The 21,571-nt window shown below is 42.5% G+C and overlaps 1 protein-coding gene across 1 annotated transcript in view; it reads right to left on the bottom strand.

Moving 5' to 3' along the window:
* The window catches only part of LOC122935689 (hyaluronan and proteoglycan link protein 1-like), a 98,147-nt gene extending 84,008 nt beyond the window's left edge, over positions 1–14,139 (bottom strand). Inside the window, exon 1 of the mRNA XM_044291522.1 lies at positions 14,017–14,139. The gene's annotated coding sequence lies outside the window, so the exon portion shown is untranslated. The remainder of the gene's footprint in view (positions 1–14,016) is intronic.
* Positions 14,140–21,571: the final 7,432 nt, after the last annotated feature.

Below are 21,571 nucleotides of genomic sequence, written 5' to 3'. Positions count from 1 at the left end.
TGCTTGCGCACTTTAGGAAACTGTACACTTTTTCCTATAGTGTGCAAGCACAGCAACAGCTACTGGATTGCAGAATTGCAATAACTCCTAGAAGCGAGCAATGTATAGTGTGATGGAAAAATGAATCAAGTCAGCATAGGAGGCAATATGGACAGTCACAATACATTAGTAAGTGCCTTCTCTACATGATAAATACCATTTGCTGAAGTCAGATAACCCCTTTAAGCATAGCATTAGCGTCAAATAAGTGGCTTCCTTGTGGTCACCCAACCTTATACTCTTAACATCTCAAGCATTTTTTATAATTATTGAAAAGTTTTCTAGTGCACTGAGCAAAAAGCCAATTAGTTCTATACTGTAAGTCTCTAGAGAAAATGTCTCAACATAACTAAGGCTCTAGTCAAAAGAAATGATGTTCTCTTGCAATCCAATTACTCCTTTGAAATGATTTTTCAATGTAATTGATTATGCTCCAAAATTCTCATTGTGTTGTAGTAATTAAATGTAATTCCAGAAAAGAAAATGATGTGAGCATATGCAATAGGGATAGTAGATGAGTTTACTGTAGAGATTATTTCAGGTACTGTACATGCAATTAAATCCATTTTTTCTTTTTATTACCATATTATACATTACTTTGATTGTTTTCTTGTATCTTGTTAGAACAAACTGTTGGAACAATGAATTTCTAACGAAAGAAAAACCTCAAAATGTTGTTTTGGAAAGATTGGATTGAATAATAAGGTGTGCTTGTATTCAGAATACTAATTATCAGAAATGTTTCCCTCTTTTTCAGTATCCAGAGAGCTCATAAGAGCCAGAACTACAGGTCTCTATTGCTGTACTGATCTCGATGTTAATGTTTGTCCTCTATGTTCTAATTCCCATTCTGGTGTATAGAATATTCATGTCCAATATATCGCTGTGTTCTCAGATGGTGGCCATCATAATTGTTGTAGAGAAGACTACATTGCTGTATTGGAGCCATCTAATAGTATTGTCATCATCAATCCAGTTTGTTTTCTCCATGATCAATTAACAATATAGTTTCTATGAGGATTTTAGACACCCTCAAGCATCTGTTTACTTAAGAAAAGGGGTCCTTCCACCTCCTCCAGGGTAAGTTGTGTTTGGGGTGTTTTGCAATCACATATCCCTACCCAGGGGTGTAGCTATAGGGGGTGCAGAGGTAGCAGTCACTACCGGGCCCAGGAGCCTGAGGGGGCCCAAAGACCCTTGTGGTGCATAAGAAGACACCGGTATTATAAAAAGTGCATGATGGTCAAGTTACACCTCTGGTTCAAGGGGGTGCCGTTTCAATTTTTGTCTCGGGCAGCACGAAGGCCTTGTGCTTCCTGACCCTGGCCACAAAGCACCGAGGGAAGGGGGCCCCAATCTGAACTCTTGCACCAGGGCCCATGAGCCATTAGCTATGCCCCTGTCCCTACCCTCCCCAATGAAATTCGTACTGCTATCAGGCCAAATGGAACATACAAAAAGCCAGGAACTATCCTATGCACATAATAAGCTTAAAAATGACCTGTCACCTCTCCTGACATTTCTGTTTTAGTGACTACATGCATTTCACACATTCATAGGGCTCTGTGTTGTGCTATTCCTTTATTATTCTTGCTAGAAGTTATGGATGAATTACTAGCAGTTTGCTGTTAAGGTCCAGATGGATGATACCAGTCGCACAATATCCAATCGGTGATGTCAATGTCAGACTGTACAGGGACCTACCCTCAACTGGTAACAGCATCCGGACCTTCATTGCAAACTGCTAGTAATATATTCATAACTATGACCAGGATTAATAAAGTAATGGCACAACATCGAGTCATAAGAACAGAGGCTTCACCTTGGTCTTGACACCCTGCTGATCAGCTTGTGATGGCCTATGCCTATCCTAAAGATAGGCCTTAACTTTGTAAAGGGTTGGACAACCCATTTAAAACTAAGACTACACATGTGATATGGTGACTTGTTTCCTATTATTATCCAAAGGTGGGTGCTCAAGGGTGTTTAGCAGAGTTGCCGTGGTTTCACCCAAAGCAAAGAGTTTTTGTGGCAGTTTTTCATACAGTTATTTTAGAGCTAAAGCCATAACCCGATTCAAAAGGCATTAGAAACATAAAATAATGATTTGTACTCCATCCTATTGGATCCATTTCTGGTTTGGGCTCAAAAATTACAAAAAAACTGCAGTGGCAGTTTAAAAAAAAATGCTGTGCGTAACTACTGTACCTTAAAAGTAATTTGAAACTGAATACAGTAAGTGCACAAAATCAAAATCCAGCAAACCTCGGCCACACACGGATACCATTCAATCTAGTGGCACAGCTTTCTATTTTATCAGCAATGCTTTTGAACTGTAAAATCCGCTTGTGAGATTTGCACATTTGTTTAGAATCCAAAGATGAAAAGCAAATGATGAAATTTTAGGTTGCTTACAAGAAACACTGCCTTTGTCATGGTCAAATCGGGTTTTCACATGGACAAGGAACACAAGAATGATAGCAAGGTAATTGTTAACGATTCATGCAGCAATTATTAGTTTTTTATTGCTGGAAAAATACATACAGTATGCCTTGTGTTTATATGATCTGTTCTAGGGTACAGTGTTTGTGCTGCTGTTTGTAGCCTTTGGTATTACAGCTGGTAGCAGGAGTAATCACCTCTACTCTGGATTATCCTGATGATATGGGGTGGATTATTGTTCTGCAGCACTGTGCCATTACCATATACAGCGTTAGTCATTACAATCACATCACTGTTTTTCATTATAAAAGCTGTATTGGGTTTAATTTTAGATAGTTTCCGTTTAAAAGGGAATTCTGGTTTTAGCACATATTTGTTATTCTTGGTATATTTTAAAAAGTTACTCAGTTTTCCCATATACTTGCCTTCTAATTTTCAAGATCTCTGATTGCGGTTAATTTATACCTGTCCAAGTTATTTTTATTCATCAATATGAGATTAGCGGGGGTCCCATACCCGGCTCATCTCATGCTATCCAGATAGTTGAAGAGAAGACGAGCACTATACCTGCGCAGCCGTCCCTTCATTGTTTACCTGTTCACGTCACAACAGCAGCAGTGAGCAGGTGTGATTGCACCTAAGCCGTCCAATTCACTTCAATGGAATGAGCTGTCCCATTGAAGTGAAATGGACAGACTCTTGTAATTACACCTGCTCACCGCAGCGGGTAAACATAGAAGAGAGAGGTTGTACTGGCACGGCGTGCACCTTCTCTTTAACTAACTGACCGATGGGGTTCTTAGGCTACCTTTACACTAGCGTTAATGTTTTCCGGTATGGAGATCCGTCATACGGTTTCAATACCGGGAAAAAACGCTTCAGTTTTGTCCCCATTCATTGTCAATGGGGCCAAAACTGAACAGAGCAGAATTCTCCAAAATGCCTGCTGCGGTTTGCTTTCCATCCTGGGATGCGGGGCAAGATGGATCTGTCATGACCCCCAATGCAAGTCAATGCAGACGGATCCATTTTTTTCTGACACATTAGAAAACTGATCCGTTCCCCACTGACTTTCAATGGCATTCATAACGGATCAGTCTTGGGTATGTCAAAGATAATACAACAGGATCTGTTCATAATGGATGCAGACGGTTGTATTATCCGTAACGGAAGCGCTTTTGCTGAACCCTGCCGGATCCAGCGAAAACGATAGTGTGAAAGTAGCCTTACCCATATCTCTCACCCTTGATGCCGCCTACTATTGTTTACTACTATGTAGCTGAACGGGAAAAGAAGTGGCCACATCCGGTTGGGATTTGAGCAGAAGAGCCCACAATGTGTGCGAGCGCAGCGGAGATGGCGGCATCAGGGGAGAAAAAGACAGGTAAGTAAAAAAGCGTCCTTTCACAGGTTAGTTACAACTATTAATTAGAAATAAACGTAAAAGGTATCATTCCATTCAGCTGTGCAAACCCTACAAAGGCTCTTTGTCTGGTTTAATAGGGAATTTCTGGAAAATAAAAACAGAACAGAAGGAGTTAAGATAAAAAGCCTATTTCACAACATGGCAATGCTGGAAGGTGTTACAAGTCCAATCACCAAAACTGTGGGATACATAGCACTAGTGGGAGAATGCCCTGTCGAGCCATATAATGCAGATAACTATTGTAGACACTTTGGTTAGATGATCAAAATAATTTTAAGAGACATTTTGAAAGTGTTCAAATACCTTGGTTCTGTCTAGTGTTGAGCAAAGCAAAGCAGTTGAAGCGGAATTCGGTCCGAAGTGTAGGAAAAGGTTGATTCGCAATTAATCTGAATTTCCTCGCACTTATCGGTAATTAATGAGTTTTTCCTAAAATGACAGCTACATGTGGTACAAAGTGAAAGTAAGAATCAACCAGCAGATAGCCATCCTCTGTGATGTCACAGCCCTAAAATACCCTAATACTGAGTGGTCTCAGCCATTGTCCTGTGAGCTGAGCATAGGGAGAGAAGTGGCAAACACTGGTGCACTAGGGACAGTGCTGCTTCAAACGATTAATAGGAGAATATTGGAGAGTGCAGGGAGAGTGCAGGGAGAGTGCAGGGAGAGTGCACGGAGAGTGCAGGGAGAGTGTAGGGAGAGTGCAGGGAGAGTGTAGGGAGAGTGTAGGGAGAGTGCACGGAGAGTGCAGGGAGAGTGTAGGGAGAGTGCAGGGAGACTTATGCTGCGTCAGTTTTATTTATTCATTCCTACATTTACTTATTCCTACATCAGCCGTAAATGTAATTCAATACAAATAAGATGGAAGCCTTTATCATTCTGGTGCCTGCGTGCCAACCAAGATCATCCAGTCTGCACCCTCAGGGGGCCAGGGCTTACTGATGACTAGTGATGAACGGCAAAGGCAATATTTGTTTTTGCGATATTTTTTGCAAATTTTTCACATAATATTCTCAATAAATTCTAGAATTTGTGATCTCCTGTCATTATTTTTGTGATTGCGCAAATCGGCATTAACGATGAGCATATTTTTTGCGCAATACATGCAACTTCACATTTTATCAGGTCTGAGTAGATATTACTGATTGGTGCACTAAGTATTGTTGTGACACCACAGCACTATGTCTGTAGCATGTATGTATAGACTGCAGAGAAACAGTAATTCCTATCACACTACCTAACACCCTGTACTGGAACTACAGTATATCACTATCTAACCTACATTGACTATCCCCCACTATCTGTATTATATATATAAGCTAACTAACTAATGACATTGGATAAGGAATAGGATCCAGATGAAAGCACAGAGCACAGCAATGACACTGCTCTCTCTCTCTCTCTCTCTCTCTCAAAACTGCAAAAAAAAGCAGAAAATGGCTGCTGGGGAGCTTCTTATATAGTAAGGGGTAGGCAACTTTCCTATTGGTTGCTAGGGATGTTTTTAAGCTCAGACAAAGACATTGCAGCGTTCTCATTGGCCCACAGGCAAGAAGGGAGGTTACTGATGGAAAAAAAATATCTAGAATATTCGCAATTATGAATATATAGCACTATATTCTACATCTTCGCAAATTTTCGAAGTGCCGATATTCACGATAAAAATTTGCGATTAGAATATTCACGATCAACACTAATGATGACCATCCTTATCCTTTGCTGGTTTTATTTCTTTTAAATCATCCTTCAAAGTTTCCATGTCCTAGAAAAGGGAGAGAGAAGGAGCTGGATGTTGCTGATGACATACTGTATTCTCATCGATATTAGATGATGTGAAAAGGAGGAAAATCAGATGGCAGAGGAAGGGCTCCCACCTGTAGTGCAGGAGAGCGCTGGGGTTGAAGAAGTGGGTATGTCAGAGCTGATATACAGTATATGATAATATTTTGTGTTTACTGTCAAATAACCTGCAGGAGATTGCAGGCAAGAACAGCAATAACATGCATATTGTCCCCCCAACCTAACCAGCCAAACCCCATACCAGCAACAGCCCCTGTTTAAAGGTGCTGTGCGGCCATTAACAATGAAGCACAACTATACATCGCGGTCTTTATTATTAAATGAATGGCAGCTTTGGGCTAATTGGCTGCGCGGCTCTTCACCGCAACATGGCTGCAACCCGGCCACAGGCAGAGTTGCCATGGGTATACTTGATTTATAGCAATTTGTGATTAATTAATTTGTAACAAATTGAATTTCTTGGCTAACTTTGGCAAAGTTGGCGAATTGAATTTTTAAAAACTTAGCTCATCTCTAGTTTTGACATGACTGAAAAATAACTTGCAAAGTGTCTGCAATACAAATGCTCTTCCATCCAACCTTTCTAGGTCAAGCTACACACCACGACTGTTGATATGTGACGCACATGCTCTGAATCCACAATGGAAGGGTTAGTAGATATGTGTCCAAAGCAGCAGAAAATGATTCCCTCATGTAAAGAAAAATGACAGATTTCCAATATATTTATCAATTTTTCCACTATTTGGAATTCCTTATTATTGCGGCCATCTTACTAGAATAACGTACTGCTGCAACCTGTCATTAATGTCAGTATTTGCCACAAAAAATTGGTAATTACAGACAGTACGTCACTTCTCATTATGGTTGTATATGCAGATGGTGCTACTTTGAGGTATAAAGTGTCAGCAGCTAGTTGTGTTATTTCAGATAGCAAAAACTGCAGTCACTTGAAGTTTCTGGGCTACAACATATGATTTGTGACGGGGCTCCTCACCAACCATGTACCATTTATGGAGATTAGTGGATACAACCCAAAAAATACAGCCTACTGTGCTTCCCCTGGTTAACCGATAATCACATGAGTTGAATGATGCAATAAACACCAATCCTTTTTTCATAACGTGTCAACACTGTACATGTTTTGGGGTAGCAACCCCTTCTTCAGATCAGGACAACGCCTTGCACAGATCACTCTTCTACATTGCATTCAGTTAAGTCTTTACGGATTTCCAGCAACTGCAGCACCCCACCAACTACTGTCTACACACAACTGTAAAAGGTCAGCATGGCGCTTTATGGTGAAGGTCAGGTCACTCTCCATGTCTAGAGGTTCTACCCAAGGGAGTGTCCTTTCTTATTTTATTATGGTCAGAATCTTCCCTGTACTATTTTAAACACTGGTGTATTATGTAGCAGTGTGGTCTTTGGGGACTTTCAATAACCAAGTCTTAGGTATGACTGCTACCTGTGCACCCCCTATAGTTAAGTCTCTGATAGCCCTCCCTAAAAGTCATTTTTCTTGTGGTTCTTTAGTATTTATTTAGCCTCAGAATTTAAGGTCTCTCTATTTTAGTGTTAGCTGGTAAAGAAAACCATACCAACCATATTGTTTTAATAGCTTCTGACTAATAAATGCTTTCTTTAAAGGGAACTGAGCAGACTAATTTATAGTTTTTGGGGGAAGATCTAGCAAGTGCCAACTTCAGTGGGTAAATGAATTAACCTGACAGTGTAACCAGTTTTGCACACTGTTTAATTAAGCCACCGTGATAAGCTTGTGTGTTAATGTGCCAGGAACTACTTTAATGCCTGCTACATTTACATAAAGGTACATACAGAGACAGCTGTCAGTCATTGGTTAGGACCGCCCACTGGACTCCTGAAGTTTTACCAACACTATTTATCAATCTGCTCAGTGCCCCAATCAACTCTATAATCAGGTCCTAATAAATCAGGTGGCATGTTCAGTGTGACAGGTTCCCTTAAAGGGACACTGACAGGCCCAACAAGCATATTTAGATATCTATATGACAGTACAGGTCTTATAAGGGGTATTAAAATCATCTAAGTATCCCCCCTGTCCACATTCTAAATACAGTAAACTGAAGTTTTATAACTTGCTTAAACCGTCTTCAATCTGCCCAAGGGGCGGCGTTTCACCTCCACTTGCACCCAGTCAGCCGCTCCCAACTGCCGTTTTGAAGCGCCGCCCAGCTCATCAATATTTACTTTGCTGGGCGGCACCTGCTGTCCCCGCTCTGAAGCGCTGCGCATGCGCCGTATCTTGTGAAGTCGGGGACAGTAGTAGCCGCCCAGCGAAGTGAATATTGATGAGCTGGGCGGCGCTTCAAAACGGCAGTTTGGAGCGGCTGGCTGGGCGCAAGTGGAGGTGAAACGCCGCCCCTTGGGCAGATTGAAGACTGGTTCAAGAAAGTTATAAAACTTCAGTTTACTGTATTTAGAATGTGGACGGGGGGATACTTAGAGGATTTTAATACCCCTTATAAGACCTGTACTGTCATATAGATACCTAAATATGCTTGTTGGGACTGTCAGTGTCCCTTTAAGTTGGTTTAGAATGTATTTACAGCATTTTATTAAATACATAGGGGGTCATATCTAACTGGTGTAAAGTAGAAATGGCTTGGTTGCCCATAGCAACCAATCAGATTCCACTTTTCATTTTGGACAGCTTCTTTGGAAAATTAAAAGGTCGAATCTGGTTGCTATGGGCAACTAAGCCAGTTCTACTTTACATCAGTTTGATAAATGGCCCCCATACTTCTTTGTTGGCCATCCTTTATATTATGGCTAAACTGCCAAGTTTCCATGGCACAACTCTATGAAAGTGGTAGCTTCTCTACGACCTATATTAGTGATCTCAGGTTATGAGAAACTACTCTTCCTATTATGCTTGGAGTTGTAGCTTTTAAGGCCAGCTGGGGGTTGTAGTTTTACAGCAACTAGAGAACCACTGGTCTAGATTCTTTTGCATTAGGGCACTCCCTTAACTAGTTTCATTTTTTTTTCCGATAAGCATACTCGTATAACACAGTCAAGTTAAAACACTGTGTCCCATTCTATTTATTCAACCTTTTAGTAAAGTTACGTTTGTTATTCATGTACTATAAACAATGGATATTTTAGTCTGTGTGACTCACGTAAGTCACGCTTTATAGAAATGAGTAAAGCCTCAGGAATGTTACGGTTGGTATTTCAAAATTTTACAATTTTACGCGGACCAAGCCTCTATTTAAACATTACCTTATAAAAACGGCTTGTTCGTACTGAAATAGGATGGAGTTCACTTAAATCTATCACAGATGTGGTTTGTTTGAAGGCTAAACAGACAGCTTCATGGCAGCAACCACTAGGTGGCACACAGTAACCATATTTATTCCAGCCTACCCTCACAAACCTCCCATTCATATGGTAAATAAAGAGCTGCATTATTAATTTATGCCAAAGCATCCACTCTACACCTAATATTTGTTTAGCCAGCTGTTTCCTCCAATCCTTCTTTAACGCCACTGATTGAAGCCTTAAGTACATTTAGCCTTTTTCTCATCCCAAAAGAACATTATGTTGCCTACAAATTATAAGCTACCTTTTCAAATGAGGTTGTACGTTACAGTAACGAACTGTGGAGCCGGAATGTCTAATCATTTCTGTGGGATAACAGAAGTTTACTGTAATCTGTACATGGCATTTCATTTTATGTTTAAGTAACCCTGACCCAATACATTTCCAGGCTGCCTGAAATTCTTTACCCATATTATAGATTATGCATGCATCATCACCTTTAATCAACAATATACACTTAATATTAGCTATGTGTCTTTTATAAATCTTGCCTAATGGAAACACATGTCAAACAATGGATTCGAGCGGAAGTCCTATGTGATTGAAAGTGTAATGAAGTAGGATTTACTGCAAATGAAAAGGATCTATCACTAATATGATTACAGGTAATGGGCTCGGCTCGCCATTTGTTATGCCCAAATCTATGAGCATGCAGAAGAATGGCTTGTTGGTCATCATAAGACTTCCATTTGGCCCACTGTAAATTATATCTTTACATACTGTATTTCTATAACGATGAATTACATGCTAACATTAACTTGGTGAAGAAGTTTATTATATACATGAGAAAGTATCTGAGGGATAGCCTAGTATTCACTGCGGACATGCGTGAACTATGGCTAGTAGTGTATGGCAATGAGCTTCCCGAGTGCTTGAGTTCATAAGTACGAGGAGGCTTCCTTCTGGGCCTCCATCACAGATTCTGTCAAAACCAGAAGAGAAAAGTCCTGCATGCAGAACTTTGTTTTCACTTGAAAAGGCAGATTCCCGAATGGAAACTGAACCATTCTCAGTTTGTTCTCATATAACAGAGCAGAACAACAGAAATTAGTTTCAAAGAAGCCGTACGGTAGGTTCACATCACCCTTTCGGTTCCGTTCTTCTAATCCACCAGAAGAACAGAAAAGAAAAAAAAGAAATGGATCCTGTATTTTAAGTATCCGTTATGCTCAGTTATGCACATTTTGCATCCATTTTTGTCTGAGATCCATTATTTTAGACGGGGAAAGAAGTACTTTTTTCCCATCTAAAATTTTTAAAAAATTGTATAACGGATGCTAGCCTAAAGAGAACCTGATCTCTTTTTGGGTGGGTCAGCTGTAGTCAACCTAGGAGGAGGTTGTTATTGCAAGGGAGCTGCTGGGTAAATATGGGTGGATGCCAGGGGTCCTTCAGAGCCAAGAACCATGCCTAGTGTTTCTGTAGTCAATAGATGGGGTCTGCTAGCTTAACACTTAAAATCTCTCTAAACTGTGCATTCCGTTAGCTAAACGTTCTGCTTCCACCTGGAGCCAAGGAAAACTCCACCTTATAGTGATATTATTGGATATGTTACCAATGGGAGTATTCTGTATTTAAACAAAACAGTACGAGGAATTCAAATCCCCAGCAGCTTCCCTGTCAGCAGACTACAGACTGTTTTTCCAATGTCCCATTCACAAACAACAGGCTGCTTCATAGTCTACTGTTGGATTAGCAGGGCAACAAGGAGACATTGTGGATTTTATTCAGGCCAGAAGTAACAATTCACAGCCACAAATCATTTGGTGAAATTCAGTTTAATAACACAGCGGTGGACGGCTGCGTGCACAGCTTGTCATCGGGCACCTGCTGGATCTGTGTTAGGTTTTCATCAGGACTCGGTGGGTTTTACCTTAACTGACAGCTTTTCATTTCATTATGGAAAGCTTTACAGATGAGTCATGTGTCCCAGGGGACATTACTCAAGTGCCATTTCTTCTATGTGATTTGTTGAGGGTCTGTGAAGCCAGGAATGTGGACTGCTGACACCTGTCTACCTGCATTACAGGACCCATAGGGGAGGTGGGCTGCTAAGTATATATTGTATATAGATGAATAAATAGTGGATAGATAGATTGATAGATAGAAGAGGCAGCACTCCAAACTTTTTAAAAAATTGATTAAAAAATATATAACAAACTCACTCCAGTACAAGGGTGACGTAGGGAAACTGGATCAACTTTGTAGACAAAAGTGTTAGGTTTGATGATACACCAAATTTAACACCATGGTAACATTTGATAAATTTGGTGCAAAATGCTCCGAAGCAGACTACTGCAAAACAGACGTCCTAGCTATCAAGGAAAGCAATAAACTCTAGTGGACATCTCAGGGTCACAGACGGTAAGGAAAGTTCTATCCAATCATTTTAGAATCAAAAAGCTCATTGAACGTCCAGTGAACGTTAGGCCTCATTTATCAAGACTGTCTTTGCTGCCAATAGCAACCAATCAGAGCTCAGCTTTCATGTTATAAATTACTAAGGAAAAATGAAAGCTGAGCAATGATTGGTTGCTATGGCTAGGAAAGTCTGACTGTTTTGATAAACGAGGCCTAAAGTGTTTTTGCTGTGATAGAAATGGTGCATTACGGTGTATTGTTCTACAACACATCTTATGCTCCTGAATAAGTGCTCTACGGCCCCCATTATCTTGAAATGTTAAGTGCCTAAGAACATTAATTCCAGATTTTTACATCAAGTTGGATGAATATTCTGATACACTCTGTGGTCTTTTATTGCATTTGTTTTCACAGTACTATTTTCTGGTGCCAAGATTACACTCAAAGGCCTGTTTGACTTGATGACATCATATTGGAACATGTACAGACACACTTTCCACTGAGAATTCCCATATGTACTGCCCCCACTGTGTATTATTTTAGTGACAGGAATGCCTATTTGTACTATCAAAACCGAATCGGAGACGTCTTGCATCCACAAACATAGAGCATCAAGCCCGAGCACAGCAAACAGGCGCGAGGCCAATCTATGAGCAATTATCTACTGAGGAAACACAATGCTTGGGGGTTGTACACTGCCTCGTGTTAGCCTCATACATATTTTATTCCATCATTTAACATTGCTTTTCACATTCCTTATATCAAGGGATATATTTTTATTATTCGTTTTTTTTCCCCCTCAAACTGACCTATTTTATTAAATATACTGAGCCTGCAGGTAGAAAGGTTATAAAGTAAAGTCATTTGAGATAAGAATTCCACAGAGAAAACCATAACTTCATCTAATGAATTTTTTCCTGCACAGAGTACAAGCAGCAGCATACCATTACAACCTCCGGCACTCCAGCTGTTGTGAAACTACAACTCCCAGCATGCACACGCGCTCTGCTCGTCTCAGAAGCGAAAGGAGCATGCTGGGAGTTGTAGTTTCACAACACCTGGAGTGCTGAAGGTTGCACTAGACATTAGACTTTCATGCAAAACTGTCCAGTGTTCTTTGGGACCATATAATTCCAATACATTTCTAAGCAGAGATGAATACTGTATATTGATGTGTATACGTTGAACTTGGCAAATCGAATATCAACAATATAAAACATTTTTTGCCCATTTACAATGATGGTTATACTGGTAGATTCACAATTCAACCTGAATAATAAACTCTGAAGTTGGCAAATCCACTTGCTTCTTTCTAGTTACTATGTCATACAGAAAATATATAACATAATGTAAGAGAGTAACTTCCGAACTAGCAGAGCCGAGTTTGTGACATGTAGCAGGTACAGCAGGGTTTGCCATTGTCACAAATAATATCTCACTGGGCTATAGTGTTTTGCATAGGAACGCAAGAAAACCTACTATATTTCAGAAAGTTATCAAGGGTCATAAGCAATACACACACACATATATATATATAACATACGTTATGGATGTGTATGGGCATGTATGAAATATGCAAGGCATAGAAAACCCATTTGCCTTTTCCCAACCCTTCAGGTTAGGTCTACACGATGGCATTTGTAGTGTGAAATTTTGTCGCACCAATGTCACGCAACAATTTTTATAATGATAGTGTATGGTGTCGCCCTGCAACATGCGACATGCTGCGACTGAGACGCGACAGTCGCAAAAAAATCCATTCATTCGCAGTGCGACACTATAGACTATCATTATAAAAATTGTAATGCGACATTGGTGTGACAAAATGTCGCGCGACAAATGTTGCAGTGTAGTTGTGCCTTATCTGTCGTCATGTAGACCTAGCCTTACGCTATCACGTCTTAGCTGGTTTTACAGAGGACTGCACTTATATATGCAGAGTTATGTTCCCTAAATAGATGATTAAAATGCTAATTCGACCATCAATGTCTGCATCCATGTACTAACACCTGTTACATATAATACCGCCATTTAGAAAACGTTGCTTTATGATACACATCAGACCACGCGATCCTCCTAAGCTATTACAAACCTTTAAGTTGACTTTAAGTTGATTTGCTAATTAAAGTAATACAGACATAATGATTTTTTCATCATACAGCACTTGGAGTTAAGTTTGTGATACCGCAGAACACCTGTGGTTTTGCAGAAATGTCATATAGTATTATAAGGACATACACCAGTTAAAGTGCCACAAATAGTTAAATGATAACTTCACCTATGCTACATGTGAACCTAGTATAGTACCCGTCACCTACGCAACATGTAATACCTAAATGCTGAGAGAAAGTATTAATAGCCAGGATCCATGACTGGAGACATTCAATACTCCCACATATCCAGTACACCTGGCATTACACCAGTGCTGCAGGTAAAGCGTTACTGATGCCCTGGAAGAATGGAGCCTGGCACCAGGAAGCCTTTTACTTAATACTTTTAAGAAGTTTTTTAAAAAAAGTCTAAGTTTGTAAACTTCTCAAGTTTTGTGGAATTAGTTTCTGCACATATGACATGGAGGTGCTCACCTTGTAAACTTTGCTTCTGAGTCCTGACTGTTGCTTTGTGGCTCTGTGGATGACAGAGGTCCTGATCCTGGGCACCAGAGCCAGCTTCTCCTCCAGCAGAAAGGGAAAGTAGTACGTCATAAGAAAGTACGCCTCCAGGATGGGTTAATTACAGCCCAGCATTCAGTGTGTGCTGCTCTCCCAGCCTTGGTGTATGGTGCTGAAGACAGCAGCAACAACAGTGTGGCTTCTGTATGCAACACACCCACCTACTCCACCACCTCCAGCCCAAATTTACAGAGCTCCTTTATGCACCTCTGTGTGATCCCACTCATATGGGACATGTCAGATCACCCAATTCAGCAAAGGAAAGCCTGAGAGGTTGTAACAGAGTAAATGTCCAAGGAATATAAGAAGTTCTTATTGTAGACTTGGTGCTTGTTTGCAGAAGAGTCAGTGCCAGTACTGTATACTGTACAGTATATATAGTGTTCTGGGGGTTAGGGTGACACAGTAGTGGGTGGGGTTGGGAATACATATACACCACTTGCCAAAATTAGAAGCAGATGGCTATGTGCAGGGGACTGAGGAGCATGAAAGAGCAAGGCAAGGACATGCAGAAGGCATGGTATCACCAGCTCTACCCTCAGAACAAGCTGGCATTATCCAGCCGCAGAACATATTGGGACCATTGATGGCTGCTCTCAGGAAAAGTGTGTTCTTGGATAGGAAATAGCTTCATATTTCAATAACAGAGCAACTTTTGATGAAGTGGAGTCTGTGCACCTCACCTTCAGCCAGAAGGAGGTGGAAAGTGAGGAGAAGTGGCAACGAATGGGAGCAGTTTTAAAAAAAGAAAATAGGAAAGGGCGGGCGGTGGTTGGAAAAATATGCCCTGAAAATATACTAAACTAGTGTGAAGAGTTAGGAGAGGGGCTTTATATACATTTTATTACTTGAGAATTTTCTCCAAGGTTGAAACTTCAGATTCATATGAACCATCTGACGACTCATTGATGCAGAAATGGTTTCATTGAAATTGTCCTTCTATGGTACAATTGCATAAAACGCAATTTGTCATGTTTTTATTGGAATTATTCTGTTTAGCATGGGTTCTCACACAGTCGCTAGTCTCTAAATCCGCAACAAATGTGTAAAACCTCAGAGAGTGTAGCCGGGTGCACTGCTTAGGTTAGGTGAGAACTTGGACTCAGGTGGTAACCTTTTCTGAATGTATAGGAAGGAAGAGGGGGTCTGCATTTTTAAAGATATACCTTCTATCTTTATTTTCTTATGTGTTCAGGCAGGGGATGTCATTTAATTTGTTTTTTAGAAACCCCCACTTTGTATATGCCATTATGTTTCTGTTCGATATTTGGCGTTATCCCCAGTTGTCAGTCATAGTATTTGTTGTCTAATAGAAGTCTTAAAAGTATCACATGAAGATTTGTGGGGGAGGAAAGGGGAATTTGGTGTTCTTCACTGCCCTACATGCTTTGTATCTAAAAACATCATCTTGCAAAGTGATTTTGAAAATATAGTTATGGATTTTTTTTACATAATTTACAAATGCATTAATGCAGATGTGTTCTCACATGGCTATATGTATATTTGTGTGAGGCGCTTACGGTAGTACAGTGAAGAACCCTAGGAAATCAGGGAATAGCGTAGTCGGTTGTGGTGTGCCGAAACCGAGGATGAGGTAGGCCTGAGAAAGAAGAGGGCCCACCCAAGGATAGAGATATGGAAGAAATGAGTTGTAAATGAGTGGAGTGGTGGGAGGGTCAAAGCTCAGACCTCGGACGGTGCAGGAGCCAGGTAAAGGGGGTGCCCTAAATAGGCTGGAGGCGGACCTCAGCCCCTCCCACAAATCCAGGCAAACTGCCTTCACACTTGTGTGAGGCGCTTACGGTAGTACAGTGAAGAACCCTAGGAAATCAGGGAATAAGCGTAGTCGGTTGTGGTGTGCCGAAACCGAGGATGAGGTAGGCCTGAGAAAGAAGAGGGCAAAAATGAAATAACCAGTTATTGTAGTCAAATATACATGAATAGCTCAACCCGACATGTTTTGGAAAGTATCTCTTAACTCTTGTGTTGGATTGGGAATGTATCGCGAGTAAGCGGATGACTTCCAGCGCCCCAATTCCCGATGACATGAGTAGGGGCGTTGGCACTGGAGGCCGTGGATGCGGCTCCAAAGCGAAAGGAGTGCCCTGAGTAGTTGGCTGCGTGAGGCCCAGTTGTGTGAGGGATGACCTGACAAGGGTCATGAAGGTGGTGGTGGTGAGTACCGAACCATGTAGTGAAGTAGCGGTTGAGAGGGTAGAACTTGTGACGTTGTCTGTAAGCATCCAGAACCCTGACTGGACACCATCTGTTGTGCGTGGGGTGATATGAAATGTTGACGGGTAAGTGCTGACTACTCTTGGAGTGAGGTAAGGTCAGGACGTAATGATCCATGTGTTTTGCCAAGTGGGAGACAAGAAGACAAGGTGTGGCTTGGGTCGTGTAGGTTGTAGTGAATTCCCCGGGCCTCAGGAACCGTAAAAGGCCAAGTGAATTTCTGTTTTGAGGATGGAGTTGGTATCTGCTTCAGAAGGCTTGGCGTCTAGTAATTCAGATAATGCCTCGAAAATATGATTGTTAACGGGTCGCCTCTGGGCAGGACGTGCGGGTTCCGCTTCCGAATACCTCTGAGTATGGTTTTGATCTGGTGAGAGGCCACGCAACTGATGTTATTAGGGTGTAAGATTTGCATGTGGTGTAAAATGCCAGTGAGATGGAGTGTGATGGCGTTGTATGACATTTGAGTTTAAGGTGGCAAAAAGAAGTAACCCCAGAAGAGAAGACATGACAAAAGGGGGCGTGATGTTGTGCCCCAGGAGGAATCTGACAACCTAGAAATTAAAAGTCAGAGAAAATGATAACGTGAGAGAGACTCTAATGGCGCAAGCCATGCGTGCGAGTCACCACAAGATAATGTATTGCAAGCCACAGATGACCGAGCCATGCGAGCGGGTCTGAAGGCAGAAAAGACATGGAACCTGCTGGTTGTGGGACCACGCAGCCGGCCTCGACTGGCGGAGTTATGTGTGTGGAATTTGAATGGGGAAGCGATACGTGAGACTCTGATGGCAGAGCCATATGTGTGAAAGTTGACAGAGAAGCCATGCGTGAGAGACTCTAATGGCGGAGCCATGCGTGAGAGACTCTAATGGCGGGGTTGTGTGTGTGAAATTAAATACGGAGAAGCCATGCGTGAGAGACTCTAATGGCGGAGCCATGCGTGAGAGACTCTAATGGCGGGGTCGTGTGTGTAAAATAATATGGAGAAGCCATGCGTGAGAGACTCTAATGGCGAAGCCATGCGTGAGAGACTCTAATGGCGGGGTCGTGTGTGTGAAATTAATACGGAGAAGCCATGCGTGAGAGACTCTAATGGCGGAGCCATGCGTGAGAGACTCTAATGGCGGGGTCATGTGTATGAGATATATGCGGAGAAGCCATGCGTGAGACTCTAATGGCGGAGCCATATGTATGACCATTGATGCGGAGAAGCCATGCGTGAGAGACGCTAATGGCGGAGCCATTCGTGTAAAAAATAATACGGGGAAGCCATGCGTGAGAGGCTCTAATGGCGGGGTCATGTGTGTGAAATTAATACGGAGAAGCCATGCGTGAGATTTTATGGCGGAGCCATGCGTGAGAGACTAATGGCGGAGCCATATGTGTAAAATGCGGAGAAGCCATGCGTGAGAGACTCTAATGGCAGGGCCGTGCGTGAGAGATTCTACTGGCGAAGCCATATGTGTGACACCAAACGGAGAAGCCATGCGTGAGACTAATGGCAGAGTCATATGTGTAAACTAACACGGCAAAGTGATGCGTGAGAGACTCTAATGGCGGAGTTATGTATGTAACACTGAACGGAGAAACCATGCGTGAGACTAATGCGGAGTCATGTGTGTGACACTAACCGGAGAAGCCATACGTGAGAAAACTCTAATGGCGGAGTCATATGTGAGAGACTCTAAATGGCGGAGTTATTGTGTGAAACCAACGGCGAAGTGATGCGAGAGAGTCTCTAATGGCGGAGTTATTGTGTGAAACCAACGGCGAAGTGATGCGTGAGACTCTAATGGCGGAGTTACAAGTGTGACCTAAACGACGAAGTAATGCATGAGAGTCTATAATGGCGGAGAAATGTGTGTGAAACTAAACGGCGAAGTAATGCGTGAGAGTCTGTAATGGCGGAGAATTGTGTGTAGACTAAACGGCGAAGTAATGCGTGAGAGTCTGTAATGGCGGAGAAATGTGTGTGAAACTAAACGGCGAAGTAATGCGTGAGAGTCTGTAATGGCGGAGAATTGTGTGTAACTAAACGGCGAAGTAATGCGTGAGAGTCTGTAATGGCGGAGAATGTGTGTGAAACTAAACGGCGAAGTAATGCGTGAGAGTCTGTAATGGCGGAGAATTGTGTGTAACCTAAAACGGCGAAGTAATGCGTGAGAGTCTGTAATGGCGGAGAATGTGTGTGAACCTAAACGGCGAAGTAATGCGTGAGAGTCTGTGATGGCGGAGAAATGTGTGTGAACTAAACGGCGAAGTAATGCGTGAGAGTCTGTAATGGCGGAGAAATTGTGTGTAACCTAAACGGCGAAGTAATGCGTGAGAGTCTGTAATGGCGGAGAAATTGTGTGTAACTAAAACGGCGAAGTAATGCGTGAGAGTCTGTAATGGCTGGAGAATTGTGTGTAAACTAAAACGGCGAAGTAATGCGTGAGAGTCTGTAATGGCGGAGAATTGTGTGTAACCTAAAACGGCGAAGTAATGCGTGAGAGTCTGTGATGGCGGAGAAATGTGTGTGAACTAACCGGCGAAGTAATGCGTGAGAGTCTGTAATGGCGGAGAATTGTGTGTAACCTAAAACGGCGAAGAAATGCGTGAGAGTCTGTAATGGTGGAGAAATGTGTGTGAAACTAAACGGCGAAGTAATGCGTGGGAGTCTGTAATGGCGGAGAATTGTGTGTAACCTAAAACGGCGAAGTAATGCGTGAGAGTCTGTAATGGCGGAGAAATGTGTGTGAAACTAACCGGCGAAGTAATGCGTGAGGGACTCTAATGGCGGAGTTATGTGTGAAACACTGAAACGGAGAAGCCATGTGTGAGACTAATGGCGGATTTGTATGTGAAACACTAAAATGGAGAAAGCCATGCGCGAGAGACTCTGATGGCGGAGCCAGGCGTGAGACTCAAATAGCGGGGTCGTATGTATGCAACTGAACCGGAGAAACCATGCGTGGGAGACTAATGGTGGGTGCGTGCTAAACCGGAGAAGACACGCGTGGGAGACCAAATGGCGGAGTGCTGTGAGTGAAACTAAAACGGAGAAGCCATGCGTGGGCGACTAATGGCAGAAATAAAATTTTTTATTTTTTTTTTTTATTTATTGATTTGTTTATTTATTTATGTATTTTTTTTTGTTTATTTATTTATTCATTTTTTTTATTATTTATTTATTTATTTATTTTTTTTTTTTTTGGACCATGGAGCACGAGGGTGATGTGGCAGGTTTTTTTTTTTTTCCCCTTCATATGGCGGGTTTATTTATTTATTTATTTATTTTTATTTTTTTCCTTTTTTCTATGGCGGGTTTTTTTTTTTTTTTTTTTTTTTTCTTTCCATATGGCGTTTTTTTTTTTTTTTTTCCATATGGCGTTTTTTTTTTTTTTTTTTCATATGGCGGGTTTCTTTGGTGATTGTGTGATGCGTTTTGAATGGTGTGGATTTTTATTGTGGTGCGAAATGAGCCCCCGTGACGTGGAGGAAGGTGTGATTCGCAGAACTTTTTTTTTTTTTTTTTTTGCCAGGACTATATGGCGGGTTTCTCTTCTATGACCCTGAGGGAAAATTTTTTTTTTTTTTTTTTTGGGACTACATGGCGGGTTTCCTCCCTATGATACTATGGAGCTTTAATTACATAATTTTTATTTTTCCTTTATCGGGGTACGCGGGTGATGTGGCGGGTTTTATAATGAAGGGGGCTGTGGCCTGGTGTGGTGGGGGTGTAATGTGATGGGGAACAGTCTGAGCCCCTCCTGGGTTGCGCCGCCTGTGGGAGGGGGGCAGTGGCTGCAGCCTGGGGCAGAGTATTGTGGCTGGACCGGGGCCGAGCAGACCTGTGGCGGCCCCCTCCCCACACACCAGCCGCACCAGCGGACGGCCGTCGGGATACCGCGCACGCGCCGACGCCGCCGCGCATGCGCAGTACCCCGGCCGCGCGTGCGCAGACCAGGGACCGGGACGCGGGCGGCCGCCATCGGCAGCGCGGCAGGAGAAGCAGCGGGACGGGCCGGTGCAGCGGTGGGGAGAACGGGGAAGTCCGTAGCAGCAGCGCTGAATGTGGAGGGGGAGAATGTGTGGTGTTGCTGGAACGATCCAACCTGTGGGCAAGTGTGAGTGTTTGTGAACATGCCGCTGTGATGAACGAGGGGAGGCATGATGTGAAATGAGCAGGAATGGGGGGGGGGGGGGAGAGTTGAGCCCAGGAGACAACCTGCCTGCTTGCTGCAGGGGTACAGACCGGAGTGGTGGTGTGGTGTGACCAATCTTCATGTGAACAAGCCTGCTAGACATGAAATGATGGTGACTTGTGACGAAAATTGTGACCTGAATGTGTGTGAGAGAGATGTTGGTGAGGAGGGGAAACGGCGTTGGTGGCCGCCATGGGAACCTGGTACACGTGCTGGTGGTGCTAGGAGTGGGGATGCGGTGTGGTACGCGTGCATGCATGACCGGAAATGGAGGCAGACATGAAAACCGTGACTTGGAGTGAAACTGTGACATGGTTGAAATGAAAATAGTGAAATGAATTGAGCTAGTACAGGGGGCAACCGTGAGGCCCTGTGCTGTACCGCAGACATGAAATGATAGTGACTTGTAACGAGAATTTGTGACATGAGTGCAAAGTTTGGTGAAATGAAATGAGCCGGTACAGGGGGCAACCGTGAGGCCCCAGCTGTACCGTATGGATGACTCATAGTATACCGGGCAAACGTGACCCACAGTGAACCGAGTAACGCAAAACTTCCAAGACTCAGCAACTCGCAGGTAACTCTCCAGTAACTCCACCAGCGACTTCCTCCTTCAAAGCTCAGACCTCGGACGGTGCAGGAGCCAGGTAAAGGGGGTGCCCTAAATAGGCTGGAGGCGGACCTCAGCCCCTCCCACAAATCCAGGCAAACTGCCTTCACACATGTACATTTATAATATTCTATGTTTTGCATAATTACAGATATGACCAGTGTGTACAGTATGCTAAACCTGATGGTTAACGTGTCAAGTAAAGAATGACAAGAATTGGATTTCAATGGCTTTTGTCACGAGATAGCCAAGATAACAGGATTATTTTTGCATATGACTAGTGTTGAGCGAAGCATTCAAAGCGGAATTAGATCTGAATTCAAATTTTCTCATGCTTCGTGGTAATGAATCAGGTTTTCCTAAAATGGCGGCTGCACATGTTACTGTACAAATTGAAAATAAGTGTAGAGGAGATAAGCCCGGGCACGCAAGA

Source organism: Bufo gargarizans, chromosome 1, assembly GCF_014858855.1.
Source record: "Bufo gargarizans isolate SCDJY-AF-19 chromosome 1, ASM1485885v1, whole genome shotgun sequence".
NCBI classification, from domain to species: Eukaryota; Metazoa; Chordata; class Amphibia; order Anura; family Bufonidae; genus Bufo; species Bufo gargarizans.
The sequence above is the reverse complement of the archived record's forward strand: the minus strand, read 5'-3'. Positions and strand labels throughout refer to the sequence as shown.